The sequence below is a fragment of the Loxodonta africana genome, chromosome 18, assembly GCF_030014295.1.
Source record: "Loxodonta africana isolate mLoxAfr1 chromosome 18, mLoxAfr1.hap2, whole genome shotgun sequence".
Taxonomy (NCBI): domain Eukaryota; kingdom Metazoa; phylum Chordata; class Mammalia; order Proboscidea; family Elephantidae; genus Loxodonta; species Loxodonta africana.
In genome coordinates, this window is record NC_087359.1 from 52,760,589 (window position 1) to 52,766,675 (window position 6,087).

Genomic DNA, 6,087 nt, shown 5'->3' on the forward strand with positions numbered 1-6,087 from the left:
ATACACCTACTTTCTACCTGCCTCAGTCATTCCCTTTGAAGGATGCTATTTACCCTCTAAAACTGCCTCTGTTTCTCCCTTTTTTCTACTGAAGCTTCAGTTTCCCACTGCCAGTAGAACCTTCCACACCAATCTCAACAAGCTACATCCTCTATCAAGAAGGAAAAGCCCAGGTTTTGGGGTGTGAAAAATCTGAAATCTAATCCTAGGGTCCATCACTTACTTGATGTTTGACTCTGGACAAGTTACTTTTCTGATTCGGTTTCCTCACCTTTTATAAAATGAAGAGAATAATGCCTACCACCTCAGACAGTTCTTATGAGGATTAAATAATAATATAAAGTGTAGAAGTGCCTAACATTACATAGTAAGCACTCAAATGTGAACGTTTTTTGCCTCTGTTCCCTTCTTCAGGCTTGTCACTTGAGCCTGTGACCACTAGAGGTCAAAAAAGACTGACTCCTGCCACCCAAATATATATTCTCCCATTCCTATTGGAGTGCTCTAATGGAAGGTTAAGTTCTTCCCATCAAGCACAGAAAGAAGCTCAAAGGTCTTCTGCGTCCCTTCACTTCAGGTTCTAAATAGTATAAACAGTTAAAAAGCCCTGACGGTCAGAATGGGAATTCTGAATTCAGCATGGTGGTATCACTCAGGGTTATTACCCAACCTGCCCCACCACTTCCAGATACGTGTTTTGCCTCATAGAGCTGTAAGTAAATACTGAGTGTTTCCACTGTTCTGAAGTTTGGACAGCATTGCCTAGGGAATCTTCTAACTGTGTGGCACAAAAGACCAAAGACAAGAAAGATGTTCTTCCCCTCTTACCGCTTGTTTGCAGCTATGGGTCAAGAGCAACATAATCAAAATTTTCTTGGGCCTCAAAAGCCTTTGGGTACAAACAAGACCTTAGTAACTCAGATTTTACCTGCATAATTCAGGCTCTCAACTCCTACAAAATCCTGCATGCAGATTCCCAACCTCTCCCTGTTCATATTTGAGTGTCTTCAGAGAATGTCTTACTGCTCAACCAGATAGCAGTCTCTGCCCAACAGCATGCCAGTCTAATTCACCAATCCCTACCAGAAGACTTGAGATAGCACTGGGCATACAGGCCTTCATAGAGCACCAACCGTGAATATACTAGAGTCCTCCCAGTGCCAAATATGCCTAAATCAAACACTCTTAAAAACACACTTAATCCAAGCCCAGCCAGCTTCTCCCACAGTCTCAAAATCCCCACTCCCCTCAACCGTCAGGATCTGCTGGGACTTGTTAATGAATGAACTGAATCCCTCAAAAGTTATAAAAAAAAGTCCTAACGTCTGGTACCCATGAACACGACTATTTGGAAATAGGGTTGGTCTTAATTCCATCTGAGTAGTATCTTACACAAGAGAACAGAAACACAGGGAACAACAGCCATATGATAACAGAGGCAGACACAGCTGCAAACTAAGGAATGCCAACAATTACTGGGGACCAATAGAAGCTAAGAAACAGGCATGAACAATACCTCTCTCAGAGCCCTCAGAAGGCATCAACACAGCCAATACCCTGATGTGGACTTCCTGCCCCCAGAACTGCGAGGCAGTGAATTTCTCTTCTGTAAGCCACCCAGTTTGTGGTGTTTTGTTACAGCAGCCCTGGGTAGGAAACTAAGGCAGGACCAACCCTTGGACACCACCCAAAAAGTAAGCCCCTCTCTTATAGCTCCTCTGCCCCAAATCTTTCTAATGGGTTCTCTGGATGTTCTTTCTGATGGCAAAGAACATCCATATCCTCCACCTTTTTCTTGAACATTCTTACCCACCTCTTTGCTGTAACTGAAGAGGCCGCTTCCTGAAATCTCTCAGGTGTTGCTCATTCTCCAACATCTTTTCCAATGTCACCACTGTTCTGCACCCTCATAGGAAGATGACTGTTCCTCTGAGATTCCTGCTCTACGATCAGCTATACCACCCTCTACCCCACACCTCCCCATTTCCTCTCATTCATTGCCTGAAGCCGACTTCATCTTACCTTCACCTGCACGGCCTCCCTTTGGACAACCATCCAACACTCCGGCCCCGCAGTCCTTGATCTCAACAACAAAGGCCTTCTCTTTCGTCCACTTCAGCTACTCACTTCCACGGCCACACCTAACCCCTGACATCCCCAGGAATTACTCCATCTCTAAAATCTTAAATATCCCACTTTTTGACCCAAACCTTCTGTTAAGCTCTTGTCCCCACTACCAGTTCCTTGAATCTCATCAGTAGCACTAAGCTCTTGACTTCCCTAAATTCTACTAGCCTCCTCTTACATTTTTTTCCCTATTCAGCCTAGACCTCATGATCCATCAATACTATCCTCACACCTCCACTATCATCTCTCTGGTCAGTAAAGCCTCTACTCTGAATCAAACTGTCTCCATTCCTATAACCAGAATGATGATCAAAGCTGGAGAAAAACCATATATCCATGTGGAATGGTGTCCCTAGAATATTTGCCTACTACCTTAACCGAGCCTTATTGTTGCCTGGCAATTTTGTGTTTCTAGCCACCATACTTTCCTATTCCCCACAGTGGTTATTTCAAACCTTCTCGGCTATCCTCAAATCTCCTAGTCTCTTCAAACTTTCTATTGTATCACTCCCTCTATTCTCAGTAGACCGTTATACTTAAAGAAAAAAAAAAAAAAAAAAAAAGACATCAGACGGAATTACCTCAGCTTCCTGCCATCTCACCTATAAGCTTCCTTGAATGTAGTAGTTAAACCAGATGCCTGGGTTAGAACCTAGCTTTGCCACTTACCAGAGATGTGGCCATGGACAAACTGCTTAACCTCTGTGCCTCCATTCATCACTGTACCCTATGGGAAAACTCCTTCCCAATGGCAATCAAAACCATTTATACCATCCATCTCTTCCTTGAAATGTTTCCTGTATCTCCTTGCCTCATGTGATTGCTGTAAAAGTTGAAGGAGTTAATACACCACTGGCGCACAGTAAATTCCCAAAAAACGTTGGTCATTTGTTATTAGTATTACTAGCATCTGCACCTATCCTTCCGTCCAAATTGAATGCAAGAGGCATTCCCTTCCAGGGCAAATCCTCCATCAGTGTTCTGAATGCCATTCCTTCAGGGGATTTGAACATCAGTCAGTTATCCCCATCTCCTTCCAAACAGTATATAAATATGTTCAATTCCCACCCGTCTTAAAAACAACCTCCCAAAGCCCCTATCCCTGTCTAGCTACCTCCTCCTCTCATCTCACCCCACCTCCAACTACCCTTCATAATCAAGACTCTTCGAAAACTTGCTAGCTGATTCTAGCTAAGGTGGAGAACTACTGCTCTGAAATCTTAATCACATCCATACTCGTCACTTCCATTACCACTTATACATTGATGACTCTCAAATCTGTATTTCTAATACACGCAATTAGTCAATAAATATCCATCGGGTGCCTACTCCGTGCCTGACACTATTCCAGACACTAGGGTAGAAGAGTTAACAGACAAGGTTCCCTACTTCCCTGGAGCCTATATTCTAATAAGGGAAAGGTAAATAAACAACCACAAAAAGATCATTTCAAAGAGTGTTTAAGTACTATGACATTACAAGACTGACTGGGGAGAGGGGCGATATTTTAGATAGGATGATCGGGGAAGACCTGGGAGGCAAGGGTAGAATTTGTTCTGACACTGTAATGAAAACAGTCAAGTGAATACCTGACGGAAGAGAATCCTAGACAAAGCAAAAAGAATGTCCAAAGACACTTGAAGCAGAAGCAGATTTTGGTACTGTCAAGAACCATGGCCAATGTGTCTGAAGCAAGGTAAGCACGGAAAAATAGGAGGGTGGGGAGGGAGACCCAGACCAGATCCTATAGGGCTTTGTAAGACAGGGTAAGGAATTTACAATCAACATGCAAAAGAACATCATAGAAAGGGTTTTAAACAGAGGCGTGACATATGGTCTGATTTACATTTTTACAGTATCATTTGGCTGCTGTGTGAATAAGAAATTTTAGACAGCAAGATTGGAAGTATGGGACCAGTTAGGAGGCTACTGCAATTGTCCAGAAGAGATGATAGTAGCTCATACCAGGATTGTAACCAAGGCCATAAACATGGTTTCTGGATATATTTGGGAAGTGTACATAAAAGGACTTACATGTAAAGAACAAAAGAAAGTGAGAAATTAAGGATAAGTTCTTAGTTTTTGATCTGATCTGGGTGGATGGTGGAGACATTCACTGAGGTTAGGACGAAAATAATTTGGGGGCAGGAATCAAAAGTTCTGCTCAGTACATGTCAAATTCTAAGCACCCATTTTACACCCAAGTGGAAAGGTCAAGTAGGCAACTGGATATTAATCCAAAATTAAGGGGAGAGGTCAGGACTGGAGACATAAATTTGGTAGTCATCCCTGTATTAAATGGTATTTAAAGCCATAATCCGAATGAGATTGCCCAGGGAAAAAGCGAGTATAAACAGAAAAAAGAAAGGGGCTTAGAACAAGCCCCAGGAAATTCCTCAAATGTAAAGAGGTCAAGTACAGGAGAAGCTGGCAAAGGAGACAGAGGTCAGTAGGGCAGAAAACCAGGGGAGCATGATGTTTAATGCAACTTTTTCTGAGCTGTAGATCTGTATATCTAGCTGCCTACTGCATGTCTCTACTTGGAAATTTAAAAAGTGCCCCGAATTTAACATGCCCAAAACTGAATTCAATCTGCTAGCCTACCCTGAAACTTGTTCCTTTTCCAGCGTGTCCCAGGTCAATCAACAGTATCACATCCACTCAGTTATCCAGGCCACAAACCTCACTCTTCCCTCCTTATTTCTCAAATCTATTTAGTTATCTACTTCCCCACAGTACTATCTGAGCCCAGGCCGATGTCATCTCTCACCTGGCTTACCATTCCGACTCCAGTCCAGCCATACCATCCTTCAGTTATGCCCCTGCTTAAAATCTTTTAATGTCTCCCTTTCAAAAGACTGGCAGTTTGAATTCACAGAGGCACCTCAAAAGAAAGGCCTGCAATCTACTTTTGAAAGATCATGGCCACTGAAAACCCTATAGAGCACAGTTCTACTCTGAAACACACGGGGTTGCTGTGAATCAGAATCGACTTGACTGCAATTGGTTTGCCAGATTTGGAGGCAAGGGAAAAATAAAACACAAGGGCCTTATCCTATAAGCTTGTCCACTTCTCTAGTCTTAACTTTTGCATGCTAACCCTTAAATTCTTCCTACAGTAACTGAACTTCATACAATCCTCCTAAAGTGCAGAGGCTGCTCCCCACTCTGTCTCTCTCTTAACTCCTGATTTGCTCATGTCATTAGTTTCCCACTTGGAATACCATTTCCTCACCCCAGCCCCTTTACTTGACCGATTTCTATTCTTCCCTCAAGACTCACTGATCTCGCATGAGTAGATTATTTCCAATAAGCCCTCAAAGCACCTTGTACTTATCCTTATTGGAGGGCTTATCAAATTGTACCTTGTCTATTTACTTGATCAACAATATACCTAGCATCTGGTCCAGTGCCTTACCCATAAGGGTTGGATAAAGTTTTTCAATGAAACCAAATAACATATCATGTGCATTGCTATCTTAATCCTGATTTGTGGAATTCTTATCCTTCCTATCTAGCTTTTAGATCTCCATAGTCCCACCCAGCATATATGACCCTGCCCTAAACAAATGGTTCTCAACGTAAACTGACTTACTGTAACCACCTGAAGAGCTTGCCATAAATAGATTCCCAGCCCTACTCCCCTCCTCCCACCAAGATTCTGATTCAGTAGACCTGAGGTGATGCCTGGGAATCTGCAATTTTAGCAAACTCCTCAAGTGATTCTGACTTGTAGTCATTCTTGAGAACTATTCTAAACACAGTAGGAGCTCAATAAATAATTTACTAGACCAGAAGGTTACCAGACTGATTTCCTAATTCTTTAGGGTGAGAGTCTGCTATACCTGAGTCCTGAGTGTAACAGAACAATGCACTAATGTACAAAAGTCCACAAAACAAGCAGCCTTTATTGCAGTATTACAAAACACTTTCCATTTTGGCAATATTTTACAATGCACT